The 22,421-nt window shown below is 34.7% G+C and overlaps 1 protein-coding gene across 5 annotated transcripts in view; it reads right to left on the bottom strand.

Annotated features, from left to right (window-relative positions):
• The window catches only part of LOC106084627 (probable WRKY transcription factor protein 1), a 289,563-nt gene that overhangs the window by 112,919 nt on the left and 154,223 nt on the right, over positions 1–22,421 (bottom strand). The gene's annotated exons all lie outside the window — the stretch shown is intronic.

The following is a 22,421-nucleotide window of genomic DNA, read 5'->3' as shown; positions in this document are numbered from 1 at the left end:
TGAACCAATAGTGCATATTGAACACCTATCAAAACAGCTACGTAAATGTATGTTCGCTTTATACCACCTTAGCAATTGCGCGCCATACTTTGTGCTTAGACAGGCATATTTCTCATTGGTGGAATCTCAACTGAGGCATGGCGTAACTGCGTGGGGAAAGTCAAAAAACTGCAGAATACTACAAACATACCAAAACAGGCTTGTTAAGCTTTTATACAAAAATAGAAGTAAAACAACAACGGACAACAACTCAACACCCACACAAAGCAAAGAACTTTATAACATCCTAGAAATACTTAACATCGACGGAATCTACAATTCAACTATAGCTCGTGAATTCTTCAACAATTCATCCATATTGAAACGCATAAGCCACAGTAGAAACACTCGTAGCAAGTCCGCAGGAAAGTACGAAATACCCAAGTATTCGAACGATTATGGCAAATTATCTTTAGAGGTCACCTTGCCATACTTTTTAAATAAATTACCACAAAATATTGTAAATAGTAACAATAAATTTGAAAGAAATAAATTGATAAAAAAGTTCCTTATAGTAAACTAAGTGCACAATCTAAACCAAAATTGTAAAAATTTAAAAAAAAAAAAAAAAAAAAAAAAAAAAAAAAAAAAAAAAAAAAAAAATTGTATTAATATTCTTGTTTTTCCATTTTGATATTTGTTATATTAACATTGTCTTTTTTAATATTTTTTTATATATAATACTACTAATGTAGACACATATACTACAGCTTGGCTGATATACATCCTACAGACAAGCCGATATGGCTTCGTGGGAATTTATATATATATATCATATAAGTCATTGTAAAACTGAAAGAAATCAATAAATAAATAAATAAATCAAAAAAAAAAAAAAATAAACATTCAGTTAACTGTTTCCGGACTTAGCTCAAATTCCTGCCGCATTCAGTCTCATTCTGAACCCTTCCTCGATGTTCTTTCTTCGGTTAAGTTTGTGGTCAAGTAGTTGGTGCTTGGTATCCATTAAGAGTACCATATCCAGGTTCCCAGAAAACGTACACCTTTCGCTTGCTGCAACCCTTTTATTTCCGAGTCCGAACGGCTTGCCCCAAGAGCGACCCTACTTAGTGCAGAAGTTTATACCGCTGATAATACCTCAATAAAGGTGCCAGCACTAGTAGAGGAAACACTGCTTAATTTTTTATCTTTCTTATGTTCCCACCCCTTAATGCTCAAAGGCGAACATGCTACCTATGAAGTTCAACTTGTATCGGACAGCACTGAGAAAAGTATTCCAGCTGTTCTTTAATGAAATGTTCATGGGCATGGTTCATGGTTCCCTGAACCACATATCATCTTTAACGTCCCCTGAACGAGGTTCGCAATAGTAGAGTGAGAACGGACAACTACCATGGTAATGTCATCAAACGCGTAGGCAACGAACTTCAACCTCTCCTCCTCGATGAACCTGAAAATACCATTGTACTGTGGTCGAACTTGCAGGGAAAAAGCGGCCAAAAATACATAAAAGCCACATTTATTTACCGATTTCGCTGAAATTTGGAACGGTGTACCACGCCTACCGATGTCCGAACCGAATGTGGTCCAAATCGGACTATATTTCGATATAGCTGCCATAAAGACCGTTCTGCCACTTTTTAGTCTTAAGCTTATAATCGCCCAACCCTGGAATGAATATAAAAAAATCAAACACTGACAATAAACATGGAGATCTCTATAGTATTTTGGTCATAACTTCAAAGGCTGCAAATCTTTGCAGCTAAAATGTTGCATGCTGCATCTTAAGATCACCATTGAGATTGGTGTAAAATATCAATGGGGACTTTAAGGGGGAACAAAACTATGCCCCTTCTTGAAAGAATGCTCTGTGAGTAGTAATAGTGGAGTATTAACCATCCCTGTTTTTTAAAACTTGGCATCTTCTAAAAGTTTCCCCTTTATCCACAAAATAAATATTTTTTTTTTTTGACTTATAAACTGAAAAATATCACCTGCAATGATCGCTGACATTGTTTTTTTTTTTTAACTTTTTTAATTTTACATGCTTTTAACGAGTGTTGTGTTTATAACATCTCTGTCAATGACAAAGAAAACAAACCAGAGATGTTACATGTACCACTTAACATCTCTGTTTTTCTTTTCTTTTTTTGCACACTATTTACAACATTTAATTAATTCATCAATTATATTTAAATTTTTCGATTGACTTTGACAAAAAACAAGTTGGAAATGTACTCGTTAAAGTTAACGCTTAAAAATTGATTTTAATTTTACATGATTTTAACGAGTGTTTATGTCACAGCATAATTGCTTGGTGTGTTTGGTTTTAAATGTCCTTGCTCTTTATCTCCTTCTGCTTTCATTTTGAGCTCCAAGTTATTTCCACTGTATAAAATTGGTAATTAAATATGCATACAAAACTGCAATCGAATTTCCAATTACCATAATACAAGGCATTGATGAAGCAAAAAATGCCATGGATGCATGAATGGGTGGCCCAAAATAATGCACCTGGTTTAAAAGTGGACACCACCTTCCTCTACCTCCATTCCTAGTTTGCAGTAACATTTGTGTGCATACTCTCAAGCTGCCAGCAAATGGTGAGCCACTGACACAAACACAGTGGTTACCAAAGACCCCATTTATGGTTTTGCCATTAAATCTCCATGACTTTGGCTTTGTTTGACCCTATATCTCATGGACGTATAACGAAACTTTGTTGACCAGTTTAAAGGATTTGCACTACATGGTGCCTGAAATTTATAGCAACTCGAATATTTATAAGGGATAAAGGCTATCTTTGCATGTTCCACTGTAACATTTTAGGCTCCTCACACCCGTTATGTACATTCGTAGGTATGTATGTACTATGTTGGTAGCTTCATGCGAATTGGAGTAAAATTTTGTGTATATTTTTGGCAAGGTGCCACCATCGATTTAAAATTCCCATAAATAAACTGCACTAAAATGAAGTGTATGTGAAAATTTAAAGCCTTCACAGCAGTTTTCGTTCGCATTCTATGCGAGCTTTTCAGTGCGACAACTGAGCCGGTTAGGCTGTGGTGAGTATAGGCAGCCGTAATGGTTTAGAACAACACATGTAAAATAGGATGTTGGAGATAAGCGTACAAAATGTTTCTATGTGCCGAGGTTTTTTTTCCAATAAACTAGGTTCCATAGATACAGACACATGTGGCTTACAAAATTAAACAGCATTGGTTCAATAAATTGTATCTTACTAAAGAGTCTAAAAATAAACATTCTTATAACGAAACCTTCGCGCATTTGCACAAAAAAAAAACAACAGTGTCAGCCGTTGCCCCTAGGGAAAAGGTAGAAAAAAGTTTAACTATATTAAAAAGAAGTCTTAGACAAAACAAATTTCAACATCTCTGTCGTCGGGTTACACATCAATGTGGGGTATTTAACATCCCTGCAAATAGCAAAGGCAATGTATTTAACATCTCTGGAAAAAGCAAAGCTAGAGTATTTAACATCTCTGTAAATAGCATAGGTGGAGTATTTAACATCTCTGTATGGAAAAGTGAAGGTCGCCGCAGCACTGAGGTTGGCATATCCGTCCATGTCGCTGATCGCATGGGTTTGAATTCTGGCGAGACCGTTAGAAAAAATTATCAGTGGTGGTTTTCCCCTCCTAATGCTGGCAACATTTGTGAGGTACTATGCCATGTAAAACTTCTCTCCAAAGAGGTGTCGCACTGCGACATGCCGTTCAGAATGGGTTAGAATCGGACTGCACTCATTAATAAGTGAGAAGTTTGCTCCTGTTCCTTAGTGAAATGTTCATGGCCAAAATTTGCTTTCGCATGGTCATCATGTTCCCGTGGCGATAGGTCCTATGGAACGAGCTTACTCACCTCAAGGGTGATTTTTTAGCTATTATCTTTTTGGCAACACTGGTTTAAACAACTCACACACGTTTTATGTTGTATTTTACTGTCAAACAACTTCAGCTGGGTCTATAATGTAACCATGAATCGTCTTACAAACGAACAACGCTTGCAAATTATTGAATTTTATTAACAAAATGCGTGCTCTATTTAGAAAATTTAATGCGCGCTTCTTTATTTTAAGACGAAGCTCATTTTTGGCTCAATGGCTACTTAAATAAGCAGAATTGTCCCTTTTGGAGTAAAGATCAGAAAGATCAGAAGCATTGCAAGAGATAGCAATGCATACAGAAAAAGTAATAATTTGATACGGTTTATGGGCTGGTGGCATCATTGGACCGTACTTCTTCAAAGATAAAGCGAATTGTAACATAACTTTGAATTATGAGCGCTATCGTTAGATGATATACAACTTTTTCTTTGCCCAAAATGCAAGAGCTTGACTTGCATGACATGTGGTTTCAACAAGACGGTGCCACATGCCACACAGCACGCGTAACAATGAACTTATTGAGAGGCGAGTTGGGTAAAATTTTTTTTCACGTTGGGGAACAGTCAATTGGCCGCCTAGATCCTGCGATTTAACGCCTTTAGACTATTTTTTGTGGGTCTATGTTAAAGCTCATGTCTATACAGACAAGCCCACTTCAATTAATGCATTGGAAGACAATTTATTCGTGAGATACCGGCCGAAATGTTGGAAAGAGTAGGCCAAATTTGGACTAAGCAGATGGACCATTTGAGGCTCAGCCACGGTCGACATTTGCATGAAATAATCTTCAAACTTTAAATTATATGGACCGCACTATCGATTCAAATCAAGATTTCAAGCAATTTTTTGCATTTTATATATATTTTTTTAACTTTCCTATAGCTCTTAAAAATTCCCCTTTATAAGAGCTTGACGAGGATCGCTAAATGCACATTCAAATGTGGCTACAACAACATTAACGTTTAACTTCTTTGTTTTTAGCCCCTCCGTCTCCCAGACGATGAGGTGAATTTGACAATATTTCGGTGTGGTAAACAAAAGAGTGATGTTTTTAACATCTCTGTACAAAGGTGTGTATTTACCATCTCTGTATAAGTGAGGTGTATTTAACACCTCTGTATAAAGGATGTATATAAAACAGCCCTGTACAGACAAGAGGCATTTTAACTGCCACCTTTGTATTTAACATCTCTGTAAATAGCAATGGTGTTATATTTAACATCTCTGTATAGAAAAGAGGGCATTTTAAATCCCACTTTGTATTTAACATCTCTGTATCTACTTTCCCCCTTTAGTGTATATTTGTTTAAGCTATTAATTTATATTTTTTAGTTTGGTTATATTTTGTAGTAATATTAAACAGGTTACTTTTTCGTCCTTTTGTATTATTTTGATATTTTATTAAATTTTTTTTTTAATTATAAATTTATAATATTTTCCTCTCGTACTTTAGTGGGACAATTAATTGCAATCGTTTAGTTGAAATTGGTGTTTGAAACATCAGTGACTACAAAACAGAATTGGCCATCTATACCAAGCTGTTTGGTTGGCTGCTTCTTAAGCTGCTTGGAAGGAAACGACCATAAGAACAAGCCCAGCCATTTTATTTCACGTTCGGGACCAGTCAATTGTCTGTCTAGATCGTTTTAACACCTTTAGACTATTTTTTGTGGGGCTATGTTAAAGCTCATGTCTATATAGACAAGCCCGCTTCGATTGACGCTTGGGATCAATCGAAAAAAAAAGCTCTTAAAAATTTCCCTTTATAAGAGCTTAACGAGGATCGCTAAATCCGCATGCAAATGTGGCTACAACAACAACAACGTTTAACTTATTTGTTTTTAGCCCCTACGTCTACAAGACGATGAGGTGTATTTGACAATATTGCGGTGTGATAAACACAAGAGTGCTGTGTTTAACATCTCTGTACCAAGGTGGTGTATTTACCATCTCTGTATAAGTGAGGTGTATTTAACATCTCTGTATAAAGGAGGCTTATTTAACAGCTCTGTACAGACAAGAGGCATTTTAACTGCCACCTTTGTATTTTACATCTCTGTAAATAGCAATGGTGTTATATTTAACATCTCTGTATCTTCATTCCCACTTTGGTGTACATTTGTTTGAGTTATTAATTTTTATTTTTTAATTTAATTATATTTTGTAATAATATTAAACATGCCACATTTTCTTGTTTTTCTATTATTTTTATATTTTATTATTATTTTTTTTTATTACTAGTTCTTTAAATTCTAACTCCCCTAATATTTTCCTCTCGTACTGTGGTGGAACATGTAATTACAATCGTTTAGTTGAAATTGGTGTTTGAAACATCAGTGACTACAAAACAGAATTGGCCATCTATACCAAGCTGCTTGTTAAGCTGCTTGGAAAGAAACGACCATAAGAACAAGCCCAGCTGATATCAGCACAGGCATGCAGGTGAAGTTAATAAATTTTATTTTTCTGGCACTCGAACATGTTTGAAAGGGAAAAATTGGAATAATGAACTCTAATGGCTTTTTATACCAAAAGGGATAAAAAGCAAAAGCAAAAGGTTGTTCTTCTTGGAATTTAGTACTCTTTACTCCATATCCTTAGAAGGTCTATGAAAGTGGGAATTTCTTAAAAGAAAAAATACAGTAAATGCCTTTTAATTACTAAAAATTGCACATACTCACACACATTAGGGCTTAACAGCCTTATGGCTTATAATGAAGTGCAACAACATGCCACATAATCACATTTGCCATGGTATGTGGTGACCTTATTTCAGGCTCAGCCACTCATATTAATAATCAAAGCGCATATTTTGTGTTGAATAAAAAAAAAATTATAATTTTTTTTTTTTTTCATACGTTTTGCTCATTGTGAGTGCTACGATAAACGCATGGACCATAACAAAAAAACCGCAACAAATTGGAAAAATTAAAATAAAATTGCAAATGCAAATTCAAAGTGCTATAAATACACTGTAAAAAATAACACAATAATATTGAAAAGGTATTACATTAATTTCATGGCTCGCACAGTGGTCCCAAGAGCAAAACAATAGAAAAAAATTCCACAATTTTACAAAAAATTGGGGAAAAAAAATTTTAAAAATAATAACACACACTTGCTCAACTTTTTATAAGTTCTTTGCTATGCTCTTTGAAGTTCGTAAAATCAAAATTTAATGTTGACCAAATTTTGTAATTTTGAAAAAATTTTCCATGAAAAACGAAGTTTTAATTTTGAAGGAATTTTGAAAATAAAATCTCTACCAAATTTTATATGCAAATTGAGTTTCGACAATATTTTCCATGAAAATTAAATGTCGATAATATTTTTTATAAAAAAAAACAAATTTTAAGGCATTTTTTGACAATTTGGAAAATCAGTAAGCTGTTCAATTTAAAATTTTTTCTTAATTTTTTACTGTGTATCAATTTTCTGCTGATTTCCTTTAATGTATTTTTTTTTTTTTTTGTTTTGGTAGTAATCTGCAACTCTCAATTTTGGCTCATATCCAATAATCGGCCAATGCATGGGCACATCTCAGGCATACTGTGAAAAATGCCTTGGATGCACATATGAGTGCTCACACACACACACACACACACGCTACACATCTCATTTCATGTTGAAAGATCACTTTAAGGTGGTCACTTCATGAGGCATGTGTCACATGGCCCAAAATGAATGAACGAATGAAGGCAGCAAGCAGCGCACACACACGAAACACACCATGCCATGGCATGTTGTTTGGGGAAGACACAACACCACAGCCGGATTAAGGACGCCGGCGTTATTGGGCAATAAATGCATTTCAGCATTGGAAATCCTCGCCAGATTAACATAAAAACGCACTTTTTGATTCATGGCAGGCAAGAGCAGCAGCATGAAATTTTGTTAGTCCCCCCCTCCGCTCCACTGCCCATCCCTACCCAATGACTATGCGGAAGAGTAGCTGGGAACAACGATGCACAAAGTTGAAGGGTTAAGTGCTTCATAGTGCTGTAAATTTTCCTTGGGTGAGTGAGTGAATGAGTGCCTGCGAGTGTGTTTCCCCTTTTTCGAAAAATTAGAAAGCCATTCATTATAAGCACCAAAGACAAAGCGAAAGAAAGTCCATGAAATGAAAATGTCACTTGGTCCAATTAAGCAGCAAGAAAATGGAAAACAAGTCATGAGTGATGTTATAGGCCTATATGTAGCATGACGCATATCTGCCCCGACCGGCAGACGGGAGACTATGACTACGGCAGCCAACAAAATTATTTGCCTATGCCCTTTGACCCCCTTTTTTTAAGGAATTATTTCTTTGCTTTTCTTTGCCACTGAATTGGAAAGCATCGCGGATCTTCTATAAATTAAATGAATGATTGACCATGCAGTAACACTTTGAGAGACACATGATTCTACCACACCAGTGATTCAGTCACAGCTAATTTGCTAAGCGACTTGTGACTTTAGTGACTCACTTGAGTGTCAATATTTTTGTTCACTTTAAGTGCTGTTGTTAAGGTATGTAGGAATGTTTCAATGCCTCAGTACAGAGGTTCTGCTTTTTGGAAACAAGTCAAGTGTTATTGCAGCAATCCAGGGGGTATAATTGGCTATTGGCTAATGATCACAGGTTAGAGACGATGTGTCATACTCACAAAGTGATTAGCAAGATAATGGGAAAGAAACACACTTCTAAACTACTTAAATAATAGACTGACTGCTAAAAACCTTTAAATCAAAAGAAATTTTGAATAAAATGTTAAAAAATTTCGTCAAAATTCGATTTTAAAAAATTTTTTCTTTAATTTGAGCTTCAGAGAAAAATGTTCAACTGCTTAACTGTTATCTTAACTTGATTTTGTGAAGAGATTCGCTATCTGAATTCCCTTCCACCGCCGAAAATGTCATTGAAACCATGGTCAAAGCAATGGCGACCAAAAAATTACGATTTTGAAACCACCTTCTTAAGACAGTTGAAAATAAACGTCTTCAGAAAATTTAAAATTTTAAATTGGACAACAAATGAAGACTTGTTTAACATGATTGTCGAAAGGTGCATGCATATCGTAGAGCCTTCAAGCTTCGCGCATATACTCGTTAACACCTCAGCTATAATCATTCGAAATTTCAAAGAGTTATCTCTTCCCAATCTCAAACGGCAGATTTTTTACTATTTTTTCGATTTTATACCACTGTGTGTTCGATTTTTATTGCACTCTTTGGACAGATTAAGCCTAATTTTGTTCAGTTTCTCTATAACTAAGTAGTATTTCGTCGGTCCCCAACTGCTACGTTATGGAGAAGTTCGATTGTAAATACTCGTATATTGTCGAAATTCGGTTTTTGTTGAAAATTTCGGCCAAAATTTCTTTTTCACCACTCTCACTAATTTTTTAGTTATTAATATTATATAATACCTACTACTGGGGGCATATGCATCTATTCTATGTTCTGCTCAAAGGCATTTACCAATAAACTATGAGCTTCAAGTAATACACCACCATTGCCACCACGATATATTCAACACTTGCTTCTGAGAATAAAACACTTTAGTCTTTACTCACCAAATCTAAGAGCTCATCATCTTTAAATCTCACCACTGAATGCATGCCTCCCATTCAAAGGTAATTTGCTCACCTCTTTTACTACCACCCACTCTTTCACTTTCAATGTGTACATCAAATGTGGTTACATTTTAATGTTAAGCATGGTTCAGTTATTCTCAACATATACTCTCTCTCTCTCTCTCTCTCGCTCGCCTTTCAACTAACGGATCTAACTTCATTATGAAAGCCCACAATAACCGCCACCATACGAGTAGTTATTGAGACAACATTGATTTGGCAATTTGTATACAAACACACAAAGTTTGCCTTTAAACCTGCAGCCATTTTTTTGTTATAATTTGGTTGCAGTGTTGTTTTTAAAATATAAAACTGCCAAGAGTATAAAGGCGATTTTGTGGTACATATTATGGCCAAACGGCTGAATGGATTTTAATGCAATTGGCATCAATCGAAAGATATTTTCCAAGAAAAGAGACGAATATATATGAAAATTAATTTTCCTTACAGGAAAGCCATGGAAATGAGGAATTAGTATTCAATAAAAGACGAAGAAGCATAAACACAACAAACTGGTGTTGGTTTTTTCTAAAGCATTCGTTACGGATGTGAATGCAAAGCCATAGGTGGGAGTATTAGTGGTGAGAGTAAGAGAAACAAATGGTGCGGGAGAAAGAGCATCACTATATAGGTGAGGGTGTTGAGGGATGTCATGTGCGTTGCCCTACTTGGCGTGTTGGTCAACCAATTTCTTACGACTCAGCTTTCGCGTGCGAAACGGCTGAATGGATTTTAATGCAATTGGCATCAATCGAAAGATATTTTCCCAGAAAAGAGACGAATATATATGAACATTAATTTTTCTTTCAGGAAAGCCATGGAAATGAGGAAGAAGAAGCATAAACACAGCAAACTGCTGTTGGTTTTTTTTAAGCATTCATTATGGGTGTGAATGCAAAGCCATAGGTGGGAGTATTAGTGGTGAGAGTAAGAGAAGCAAATGGTGTGGTATCAATTCCAACAATTGTGTTAAGTATGATTCAAATTGGTTCATAATCTGGTATAGCTGTCATATAAACCGATCTTGGACCTTGACTTCTTGAGCCTCTAGAGGGCGCAATTGTCATCCAATTTGAATGAAATTTTATATGAGGTGTTTTGTTATGACTTTCAATAAGTGTGTTAAGTATGGCACAAATCAGTACATAACCTGACATAGCTGCCATATAAACTGATCTGGGATGTTGACTTCTTGATTGAAATTTTGCACAACGGCTTCTCTCGTGACCTTCAATATATGTGTCCAATATAGTCTGAATCGATTTATAGCTTGATACAGCTCCCATATGAACCTATCTCCCGGTTTTACTTCTTGAGCCCCTACAAAGTGCAATTTTTATCCGAATGAACTCAAATATTACGCAATGACTTCTACAATGTTCAGCATTCATTTATGGTCCGAATCGGACTATAACTTGATATAGATCCAATAGAATAACAGTTCTTATTCAATATTCTTTGGTTGCCTAAAAAGAGATACCGCGCATAGAGCTCGACAAATGCGACCCATGGTCGAGGGTATATAAGATTCAGCCCAGCCGAACTTAGCACGCTCTTACTTGTTATTCTGTGAATTGTAGAAGGCACGAAGGAGCATGCTTGGATGGGCTAGTTATTTACAAAACCTATTCTTGATTTTGATATATCAATGAACGAATCGTAGCGGCTTACATTTTTTAAACCTTATCTATAAATATTTACTCACGATTTTTTTCATCACGTCAAATCATAAACTTTTTTTCGCCAAATTGATTTCTCTATCTTAACTTTCCCCTTTTTTAATTAATTGCCTAACATTTCAAAAATTCCTTTGAAAATTCGTATTTTACAAAATTTGTAATTTATTCAAAGCAAGGCAATTGGACTGCTTGTTGTTTCCAGCTTACATTTATGTGTTTTTCCTACTCTACACAAACTGCATCTGCTTAAAGGTAATTTATCTTTTGGAAAAACGTTTCCCATTTTTGTGTTTTGTTTTTTTTTTTCGTATTTCTTCTCTATGGCTACTCCCACATTTGTTGGGATTCTTTTGAAGATTTTTGCATTTGACAAACTCATTAAAATTGTCTGACAGCTTTTAATTAATAATTTTTTCGTAGTGACTACAAATGCAGTCTGGAGCTGCATACTCCGGCATGGAGTACATTTGCCATTTGTTGGCTAGAGCTGCATATTTAGTCATTTGTCTCTTGGGACTTTACAGGCATTTTAGGTAAAATTATACAAAAATCCAGTTGCAGTCAAGCTGTCCTGTATTGGTATTGGTTGATATGCAATTACCATAGTCATAAATAGATTCGTTGAAATGAAATTTTGATAAAAAAAATTTATTCCTGAAGAATAAAAAAAAAATATTTCCCAATATTTTTTTTTTTTTTTTTTTGAAAAATATGTCACATTTTATTTTAATGGAAAATATTGTGGAATTTGTATTTAATTGATTTTGTTTGAATTTGTTAAATTTTTTAACCTTTTTTTATTTTATGAAAATGTATTATTTTCTAAGAAAATTTTCTAATTTTTTCTGAAAACGTTTTTCTTTTCCTTTTTTTGGTTTTTCATTTTTTCTCTGCTCCTTTTTTAAAGATTTTTTTTTGATTTAAATACCTACCAAGCCGCCTTATATTTTTAATACTTTCACCTTAAATTATTTCACCTTTGTATCAGGGCGTTCACTCACTTACACACACACACACTCGAGCACTTCGTGTAATAAATACTCTTTCTAACTTATCTTGAATACTTCCGAAAAACGCCCTTCATTAGCGTCATAAAAAACAAATAGACGGGCCATTCCCCCAAATAAAAAGGTGCTACCCACCCCACCCACCAAGGGCTATACAGCACCTTTGGCACTCTAACGACATACCAAATCAACCATATTCTGCTTCTTCTTCTTCTGTTTGGTGGGTAATGGTGAGAAAATCATTATCAAATACGAGGTATTACATGATGAGAGCATGCTGGTTTGTTCGCTCCGTAGCGAGAGTGGATTACAAAAATATCGTTTAATTAAATAAGGAAAATGTAATAAAGCACCAACAACAACAACAACAGCGACGACAACGACAACAGTAACTGCAATAACACACATAAAATACACGACAATTGTTACCCAATTCGTATGGTGGCTCTTGCCACCCACCCCGCAAGGGAGGGGGTGAGAATGTTAAGGGAGCCCTAACATCAAATAATTCATTTTCAGAGTATAGAGTAGGACACCAGGCGCAAACGAAACGTTTGCATGACAAACATCAATAAAGCAACAATGAAATGTCGGGCGAAATATGTAGCCGGCATGTTGGCTGGTATGCTTTGTTAAGCCGTTATATGCGTTGACCGGCCCAGGCCCGGCCAGCAAACAAACGAGGAGAGCAGAAATTCATAAAACAAATTTTTATTTGCCGTTGACACAGGAGTCGTCGTCGTCATTCCTAATTTGGACTACTCTAAAGGGAAAATAGGAAAATTTAATAAATTTTCTTCTCCTTCAACTTGGGTAAAGTAAAGGGCCATCGTCTTGGTGTGACTGTGTGTGTGTGTGCGTGTAAACAGTGGCAACTGTGTATTGCTGAGTTTTTGAAAGATTGCCCCTGTTATGGGTGCCAAGAGTATTGGGCGCGCACACACAAGTGAACGAAGTCTGATGGTAAAAAATGCATTTCTTGACATTTGCTTCATTAAAAAGGTATCCATCATTTTAATGTGAATGAAAAAAAAAAATATGAGAACAGTGATTATTAACAAGAAAAGAAATAAAAATGTATACATTGCAAAATATTTCGTGCAATGTTTCAAATCATATCGAGTGGCAATATAATAAAATAAACTAAAATAAAATAAAATAAAATAAAATAAAATAAAATAAAAAAAATTAAAATAAAATAAAATAAAATAGAATAAAATAAAATAGAATAAAATAAAATAAAATAAAATAAAAATAAAATAAAATAATTCAAACAATGATTTTTGATGGAAATTTTCGAATTATTTCAGCTCAGATAAATCCTGGCTTTTACTTTTTGCACCTCTTGTACTGACTTTCGCTTAGAGCATGTTCTTTTGCATCTGAACGTGTGACTTATTTTGCGTATGTAGGTAGTATTTTTTTTTTATACCCAACACCACTACTGTGGTACAGTGTATTACAACTTTGTGCATTTGTTTGTAACACCCAGAGGGAAGAGAGATAGATCCATTGATAAGTATACCGATCGGCTCAGAATCACTTTCTGATTCGATTTAGCTATCTCCGTCCGTCTGTCAGTCTTTCCGTCTGTCTGTCCGTTTGTCCGTCTGTCTGTCTGTCTGCCTGTCTGTCCGTCTGTCTGTCTGTCCGTCTGTCTGTTTGTCCCTCTGTCTGTCTGTCCGTCTGTCTGTCCATCTGTCTGTCCGTCTGTCTGTCTATCCGTCTGTCTGTTCGTCTGTCCATGTGAATTTGTGTACAAACTACAGGTCGCAGTAATAATGCAATAAAGTAGTCATTTGTTAACCGATTATCTTCAAATTTGTTAGGAAGGACTTTATCTTTACTATCGGCATTACTGGTGAATTTCACAGAAATAGCTTCAGATTTAGATACAGTTCTCATATATATATATATATACATATATCTGTCGATTTTCACTCCTAGAGCCACTGCAAGCATATTTCATTGCAAGCCTGACAACAGATGTTCTACATAAGCCTGCACTGGTAATTTATCCAGAACTTTATTGCCCTCGATGAATGTCATGTTCATACAAATTTCATTGCACTGCACTATATATTTAGTACTAAAATAAAACACAGCTAATACTAATTTTATTTAACTGTATAATATGATTTTGTATACTTTTTAATTTAATTTTTTTTATTTATTAGTTTCTTGTTTTTTTTTCCAAAACACTGTGTTTGAGATGCCAATAAGCAAAAATTCTAAAAATTGTTTTCTTCAAAAATCTATCAGCACTTCTTAAGAATGCCAAGCAAAATAAAAATTATGAAAAGGGGGAATTTCTCACTCTCTTTTCTTTAAGTCTCAAGATGCCGCCAATGATGGGATTTTGGTGTGTGTATATTTTAGTGCGTTGTAACACTGGCAGATGTGAAAACGGCATACATGCAAGCAGACGGGCACCCACAACTTTATCCCTGCTGCTCATGCCAGGCACTCACTCATGCATCTGTCATGCGAAATGAAAGGGAAAAAATATCTTTGCCAGTGATTTGGAGTGGATGACATCAACATCATCATCATCATATCACCATACCAAATGATGGGTCTTATCTTAGGGGGGGATAAAGAGGCAGTGTATTCGAAAGTGTGTTTCATTTCAAAATTGAAGCTGTTAATTCAGCTCCCTTCCTCTCTCACTCTCTGACGGCACACTCACTATCATTGCATTGCAAAATGAATCGTTGTAAAAGTGCATCTCCTTCCTCATGACATTTTGACATTTTTTCCCTTGCTTCAGTTTCGTTGTTTGTTTATCATTACAGCAATTGGGTGGGGGTGTGTATAATAAGTAGGTATAAGCACGTAAGTGTGTGAATGTCATATACCTATGTGTGTATGTATGTAAACACGTGTGAATGAATGGATACTCATACGATGTGCATATATCAGTTGTATACAATGCAAAATAGTTTTGTGTATTCCTATTTATTTATGGCTTTTGTAGAAAATGACATTTTGTCACGTTATAAAATAAAACAAAAGCAACATTTGACAGGTTCATCGAGTGTCATTGAGAACCTTAAACTAAAAGTGGGGTTTTAAGAAGGCCGTGTTTTAGGGCTGAAGTGTGTAATTTAAAGGGAGTGAAGAAAAATGAAATAAATTAAAGTGAAATTTAATAAATAAAATAAAATGAAAAAATTTAAGATTAAGTAAAATAAAATAATATAAAATAAAATGAAATAAAACAAAATAAAATGAAATAAAATAAAATAAAATAAAATAAAATAAAATAAAATAAAATAAAATAAAATAAAATAAAATAAAATAAAATAAAATAAAATAAAATAAAATAAAATAAAATAAAATAAAATAAAATAAAATGAAATAAAATGAAATAAAATAAAATAAAATAAAATAAAAAGAAATAAAATAAAATAAAAAGAAATAAAATAAAATAAAATAAAATAAAATGAAATAAAATAAGATAAAATAAGATAAAATAAAATAAAATAAAATAAATAATAAAAAATAACATAAAATCAACATATAATAATAAAATAAAATAAAAAAATATAGGTAAAACAAAATACAGATAATAAATTAAATTAAATGAAACAAAAAAAAAATACAATAGCAAACAAAATAAAAATAAGTAGATTATAAAAATAAGAAGAAAAATTTATTAAAAATTTTAAAAATATAAAAAAATTAAATAAAATTTAAGAAACCCAAATAAAATGAAAAAATTCTGCGGAATTAAAAAAAAACATAATAACGTAGAAGCAGCGTTTATATTAAATACAACAATGCGATTTTTTAGCCTTTTATTTGGGAGATAATTATGTTATTCATATTATACGCAATGGACTTTATTTTATTTGAACATAGATTATTATATGAGTGTAACAAGCTTTTCTTTCGATTTAAATATTAAAAGACTCTTTTGAGTTATAATTTATACCATCGATATTTATACCATTTACTTATATGATTGATTTATATACCATGGATTTCTTCTCTAATTTGTAACTTAACACGCGATACGTTATCACTCACCTAATATCATTTGTCTCTTTCTTTTTCACACATTTAACAATATATTGTAGTCTAGTGAGTACTTTCACTCTCATTTGTATAACATCAATTTTGTTTTGAGTGTATAACAGTGTATAAAGTCATAAACTTTGTTTAAAATAAAAATCATTCTTCTAATATTATTCAATAAATACAGTTTTCCCATTATTTAAAGCGGAAGAAACTCATGGGAGAACAAGTTAGGTCTTTTAAGTCTGACTTGGCCCATATTATACAATAAATACAAAATTAAACTAAGCATAATCCTGCTAGGGCGTTTCGTCTGGTTAGGATTTGTTTGCTATAAACTATATCTTCTTATATATAAAATTGAATTCGTGTTTGTTTAGCAGTTTGGTTGTTTGTTCCGTATAGACTCAAAAACGGCTGAAGCAATTACCTTGAAATTATTTTTTGGAGAAGATTACGAATATGGTCAAGAAGAAGAAATATTGTCCATATCCCAGAAATACCACCGAGAATCACAAGTGGAACGATAAAAACAATATGGATATCAAATGAAAGGTATTAAGAGTAGAATACGAATATGGTATTAAAAATTGGGTCCAAGAACTTAGGAAGTTGCCCTAACCCCAAAATGTCTAAAAACAAACAAATTGGTCGTCTATATCAAAATGGGGCTTAAATGTAAGGTATTCAGGAGTAGATTACGAATCTGGCACACAAAATCAGATCGAAGTGTAGGGGGTCACCGTACCCCCCAAAAATTCCCCAAATGGGCATGTGACCCATCATGGACTCGGTTTGTGTATTTATTCCGTAGACTCAAAAAAAAAAGGAAACATAGGTAATATAATTTTTAGATATCGGAAGATGGCTGACCCTCCCCCTTACATCATAAACGCCACCCAAAACCAAAAGAGGACTGATGGGCACAATATGGGTATCAAGTGAATGACTAAAAAATGAAAATCATATTAATTTTTGCGTCCAAGAACCCAGCGGGCCGCCCCAACCCAAAAACTCCTAACGGGTGCCGTGGGGACAGCTCAAAACCCGCCAATTGGATATATGGACCAATCACGACAATATAGAGTCATGTGTTTGGGGAGCCGCCCCACCCCAAAATACCTTCCTATTATATAAAAGCTATTTGGGGTGGATATTTATTGATTTTCGGGAAATTTATATTCATTTTCGGGACAAAGACCCTGGGGTCCAGGCCAAGTGACCTCCCCCGAAATACCCCCTAAACCAGAAATATTTACCAGTACAGTAATACTGGGCTGAAAAGAAAGACATTTGGGAATATAGTAAAAATTTACCCAGGAACGGAGCGGGGGAAAACTTTTCATAAATCAATGAGTGCTTTCCGATTCAAGTTGACCTTTTTTGTAGCCGAGGCCGTACGGTGTGACGCAGTGCGACATCTCTTTGGGGAGAATTTTTTACATGACCATGCATGGTATGGTACATCGCAAATGACGCTAGGATTAAGAGGGGATAACCACCGCTTTAAATTTTGCCGAAGTTCCGGCAGGATTCGAACGTAAGCGTTCAGCGTCATAGGCTAGTAGCACGATATCAACATTCAGGGCGAAGTGTCCCCACCCTAAATAGCTATTAGAGAGTTAAAGAAGGCGCAGCGGAGCGAGCCCTGTCCAGCTAGTTTTTTTTATAAAATACAAAACCACCCTTAATCTTGCCCTCAATAAATCCTTGGGTTATACCCTTAATCCTGCACTCACTTAATCCTAGGGTTAAACCCTTCATCTATTCCCTACAATAACTAATTATCAATTCTTCCGTGTTCATAAAAAAAATTAAAATTTCAATATACAAATAAGGACTTTCTCACTCACAATTATTAAACTTACATACATTGAAGTCTTCTTCTAAATTTTCCTTTAGCTCTTTAACATATTCATCCCTCACCTCCCCTATTTTATTTTTTGATGGCCCACAAAACTTGTGTTCTTTCCCAATTTAATTTTCCACACAGCCATGCATAATAAAATCTAATTTAAATTACTATTGCCGCCATTTATTTAGCCATCAATCGATCGGTTCTGCTCTTTTAATTATTGTTATTAGGTGTTTTAAAAATAATTATTAAAAAAAAAATTAGAAGGCAATCAAAACGTTTGTGAGTTAATTAATTAATTTCATAATATCTGATCGATTCTATTTTTGAGCTTCGCATCATTGAAGTTTTATCACACACATCAAGAGTGAAAATGTAGGTGTGAGAACACAAGACATAAAATTGGGCGAACATATTTAGTTATGGTATGTATGCTCATTCTCAATGGTATACACGCACACCTGAATAGAATACATGTATCAGGGGCTTGATTGATATCTAACAGAGAATAATTACAATAAGAGTCACCCATAACATTTTGCGGTGAAATAACAGTAACAAAAGCAATTCTCATGGTGTTATGAAGAGGGGGAAGAAAGGTGTTGATAATAATCTCAGTAAAAAAAAAAGTTCTCTTCAATGCTTTTGCCACTATAATACTTTGCACGTACATACATACATGCCTACTATGGCTTTTTAAGCTTTGACATAAGCATTGTGAAGATAATAAGAGAGCTACAAAAACTGTATACATTTTTAAGGGGATGAACAGGGAGGGGGGAAGTCTTTGGAGCCTTTAGATATGGCCTAAATATATGAGATCCCCTTTTTTAATTCAGTGCTTACATATTTTTCTATAGGGAGAGTTAATTTGGAGTAAGACCCTCACTGGGCACTAGGTATAAAAAAAACAGTTCCCTCCTGTTTGCCTGTTGATTTAAGAGGAGAAACAGGTTTTATTCAATTCTAGAGAGAGTGAGAGAGGGTCTTTATAAGAGGTTGCTTCTAAACCCCTTTTCAACGATCTCATCAATATGTTTGTTGTATGAATGGTTTTGGGGGGAATTTAATAAGGTATCTATTAATCAACTTTGCTTGCCAGTTATTTCGTGTATATACATACATACATACGTCTACATGTACATAGGTATGTATCGATGTATTCATTTTGAGTTGTATGTGAATAAGAGCATTGGGGTTTGATTGTGTTTGTTGTTGTTGTTGTGGTTTGGTAAAGACCTCAAATGTAAAAAAAGCTGCAATGAATGAAAAACAGTGTTGCCATTTCAATGGGGAAAAAGAGAAGTGCAAAAAATATTATTTCTGCAAAATTTAGGACATGCAGCGATATTTTGTTTATAAAAAAGGTTAAAAACTATTTAAAATTAAAATAAGGGAAATTTAAACGAAATAGTCTAATAAAACTAAGTTAAACAAAAAAATAAATAATTAAAAATAAGAAAATATTAAAACTATATGGGTACCTAAAAAACACATAAAAATATTATAAACAAGTATTGAATAAGTACATTATTGGAGACCACCGTAGCTTTAGGGTTAGCATGACGCTGACAATATCGATATAATAATAAATATCGATATAATAATAAATATCGATATAATAATAAATATCGATATAATAATAAATATTGATATAATAAATATCGATAGTATCGATACTATCGTTAATTTCCCATCACTAATATTTCGAACGAAAATGAGAAATAAAAATCGAGAGACCGATTTAAATAGAAGCAATATCAATACACAGACCAAATAAAACCAAGGTCAATGAAGTCATGAGAGAAATCATTGTACAATATGTTAGCCTAATCGGATGAAAATTGCGCCCTCTATAGGCGCAATGTATCTTTAAGGATACATTCAGTGTCGCATTGCTTATTGTTGTTTAGTTTTGCAAAATATTTAACTTTTGCGATATTATCCATTGGCAAAATATTAATCGATGATCAGTTAAAATATTAAATATCGATATTTTGCCAGCTCCACGCTGAACGCCTGGGTTAGTTTGCCGATTTCATACTATATTCAACTAGATTCCAGACGATTGAGAATATTTATTATAAGTATTTCGAGGTGTTTCAAACGAAATGACGACATTTGGGGGAAAATGCACTTTATAGGGCTCATCCCCTAGATCTGAGCCCTGAAATCCGTTTCCGGGGTAAAGGTCCCTCGTTTCCCTAGCGACCCAAAATGCCCCCTGGGGGGCATTGGCGCTACCAGCGATTGCCGCGTGGATGTGGCAATTACATTTTAATGCCCTTTTCAGTATATTTGATATGGGCTCCATTAACACCCACAATGTGATACTCACTATTATCCTCCTCTTCATCATAAATTTTGGATAAAAAGGAAAATTGGAAAAAACGCCGTAGTCTACTCCTTAATAGCTTTCATTTGGTACCCATATTGCCTAGGGATAAAGTGGGTCCAAAAATCTCAAGATACGGTAGTTGCTTCCTAGGTCCAATTTGTATATCCTCCACCATAGGAGGGAATAATTTCGTCATTCTGTTTGTAACAACTCGTAATATGCGTCTGAGACCCCATAAAGCATATATATTCTTGATCGTCATGTCATTTTAAGTTGATCTAGCCATGTCCGTTCGTCCGTCTGTCCGTTGAAAGCACGCATCCTTTCGAAGGAGTAAAGCTAGCCGCTTGAAATTTTGCACAAATACTTTTTATTAGTGTAGGTCAGTTGGGATTGTAAATGGGCTATATTGGTCCACGTTTTGATATAGCTGCTATATAAACCGATCTGGGATCTTGATTTCTTGAGCCGCTAGAGGGCACAATTCTTATCCGATTTGTCTGAAAATTAGCATGAGGTGTTTTATTATAACCTCCAACAACTGTGCTGAGTATGGTTGAAATTGGTCCATAACCTGATATAGCTGACAGATATACATATCTGGGGTCTTGACTTCTTGAGCGTCTAGAGTGCGCAATTCCTATCCGCTTTGTCTTAAATATTGCACGTAGTGTTTTGGTATCACTTCCAACAACTGTGTTAAGTATGATTCAAATTGGTTTGTAAACTGGTATAGCTGCCATATAAACCGATCTTGGATCTTGACTTATTGAGCCAATAGAGCGCGCAATTCTTATCCGATTTGCCTGAAATTTTGCATGAGGTGTTTTGTTATGACCTCCAATAAATGTGCTATGTATGGCACAAATCGGTACATAACCTCATATAGCTGCCATATAAACCGATCTGGGATTTCGACTTCTTGAGCCTCTAGAGGGCGCAATTCTCATCCGATTTGGCAGAAATTTTGTACAACGGCTTCTCTCATGACCTTCAACATACGTGTTCAATATGGTCTGAATCGATCTATAGCTTAATACAGCTCCCATATAAACCGGTCTCCCGATTTTGCCTCTTAAGCCCCTACAAGGCGCAATTCTTATCCGAATGGACTGACATGTTACACAATGACTTCTACAATGTTCAGCATTCATTTATGGTCCGCATCGGAATCTAACTCGATATAGCTCCAATAGCATAACAGTTCTTATTCAATATTCTTTGTTTGCCTAAAAAGAGATACCGTGCATAGAACACGACAAATGCGATCCACGGTGGAGGGTATATAAGATTGGCCCGCCGAATTTATTGGGATTAAAAGGAAAAAATGGAGGGAATGCGTTTCCAAACAAAAACAAAACTTTTTTGTGTTTTATGACATTCTAATGTATATTTTAGATCATCGTAAAATACTAGAACTATTTAACGATGTCCATCTGTAAGTTGTAATCACGCTAGAGCCTTTAAAATGTCAAATATTGAGCTGATATATGGCACAGATTCGTATTTGGTTCAAACGCAGGTTAAGTTATTGAGCGAGCCAACTCGTACTACATGTGGGTTTAGCTGACATATGGTCCAACCTGCCGCTCTTAAGCCTATAGAAGGCGCTTTTTTACGCGATTTTGCTGAAATTTGGTAGTTAGTTGTGTTAGGCCCTTCGATATCAGTGCCGTATTTGGATATTGTTGCTCTATAGAACGGATTCCAATTTAGGGTCCCATTTTTTTACCTGATTTTTCTGAAATGTGGAATATTGAGTTTTATTAGACCTCACTATAGCCATGTCGCGTATAGTGGAGATCGATTCATATTTGGATATAGTTGTCATATAGACCGATCTCCCGATTTGAGGTCATGTGCCCATAGCAGGTGCATTTTTCACCCAATTTTGCTGGAATATGAAACCTTAGAGTTTTATTAGACCTCACGATACCCGTGTCGAGTATGGTGGAGTTCGGGTCATATTCGGATATAATTGTCATATAGACCGATATCCCT

Source organism: Stomoxys calcitrans, chromosome 5 (genome assembly GCF_963082655.1).
Source record: "Stomoxys calcitrans chromosome 5, idStoCalc2.1, whole genome shotgun sequence".
Classification (NCBI taxonomy): Eukaryota; Metazoa; Arthropoda; class Insecta; order Diptera; family Muscidae; genus Stomoxys; species Stomoxys calcitrans.
The sequence above is the reverse complement of the archived record's forward strand: the minus strand, read 5'-3'. Positions and strand labels throughout refer to the sequence as shown.